This window comes from Nannospalax galili, unplaced genomic scaffold (assembly GCF_000622305.1).
Source record: "Nannospalax galili isolate Female #2095 unplaced genomic scaffold, S.galili_v1.0 scaffold441, whole genome shotgun sequence".
NCBI lineage: Eukaryota > Metazoa > Chordata > Mammalia > Rodentia > Spalacidae > Nannospalax > Nannospalax galili.
Window position 1 is genome coordinate 9,196,193 of NW_008348089.1, and position 960 is coordinate 9,197,152.

At 38.9% G+C, this 960-nt stretch overlaps 1 protein-coding gene across 2 annotated transcripts in view; it reads left to right on the forward strand.

Annotated features, from left to right (window-relative positions):
* The window catches only part of Herc5 (HECT and RLD domain containing E3 ubiquitin protein ligase 5), a 60,665-nt gene that overhangs the window by 9,961 nt on the left and 49,744 nt on the right, over nucleotides 1–960 (forward strand). The window lies entirely within an intron of this gene.

The window sequence follows — 960 nt, forward strand, 5'->3', positions numbered from 1 at the left end:
GTTCCCTCTGGTTTTTAAAACTAGCTAGGCATTATTTATCTCTCGCATTGTCTCACCCCTCCATCATGGTTTTCCCAATTAAGGTGCCCTCATTTCCCCCCTTTCTCCCTTAATAATATCCATCTCCTACAGTCCTACCTCTCTTGAGCTCCTTCTTTCCCTTTACCCCCTAGGTTCCTTGAATGTCCTTTTCTCCTCCCTTATGAGCTGACACCTGAATTTTTCCCATTTTCCCCTTGGTAACATCTGTTCCCTAAGATGTCCCTCTCTTGGGCTCTTTCCTTCCCTTTTCCTCATTGGTTCCTTTCCATTTTCCTTGTTTCTGTGGCTACATCAGGATATAGACTCAAGTATAAGGAACTGGGGCTAAGATCCACAATGAGAGGGAACATCCCTCTTACTTCACTTAGTATAACAGTTTCTAGTTCCATCCATTTACCTACAGAATTCATGATTTCATCTTTCTTTACTGCTGAGGAGAACTCCATGAATAAATGAACCACATTTTCATTATTCATTCATCAGTTGAGGGACAGTTAGGTTGTTTCCATTTATTAGCTATTCTGAAAAGATAAGCCACAAACATGAATATACAATTTTCTCTACAGTAGGATGAGTCCTTTAGGTGTATGCCAAGGAGTGGTATAACCAAATCACATGGTAGATTTATTTTTAATTTTTTAAAAAGTTCTCCACACTGCTTTCGATAGTAGTTGCACAAGTTTAATATCCTACTAGCAGTGAATGAGCATTCCCGTCTGCACATCCTCACCAGCATTAGTATCATTTGTTCTCTTGATCTGAGTCAGTCTGACTGGGGTAAGATAAAATCATGAAGTACTTTTGATCTGCATTTCCCTAATTGCTACAGATGTTGAACACTTTTTAAGGTGTTTCTTATTTATTTCTATTTCTTCGTTTGAGAACGCTCTGTTCAGGTCCATAGCACATATTTTAATC